Raw genomic sequence first — 217 nt, 5'->3', positions numbered from 1 at the left:
GTGGGAGCCGCTGGAGATGCTAAAGTTAACGGCAGCACGTGGCTTCTCTTCCAGCATCCCTGAGACACCATGATCCCCAGCGCAGGCCCCCGGGGCTGCTGCCTGCTTGTGCTGCTCTACCTTCTCCCCTGCCCGCGGGTCTGGGCGGGCAGGGATGCTGCGGAACCAGCGCTCTCCGCAGCCTCCTTCCTGCAGGATCTCCTCCAGCGGTACAGCG

Source organism: Fulmarus glacialis, unplaced genomic scaffold (genome assembly GCF_000690835.1).
Source record: "Fulmarus glacialis isolate BGI_N327 unplaced genomic scaffold, ASM69083v1 scaffold21189, whole genome shotgun sequence".
Lineage (NCBI taxonomy): Eukaryota > Metazoa > Chordata > Aves > Procellariiformes > Procellariidae > Fulmarus > Fulmarus glacialis.
The sequence above is the reverse complement of the archived record's forward strand: the minus strand, read 5'-3'. Positions refer to the sequence as shown.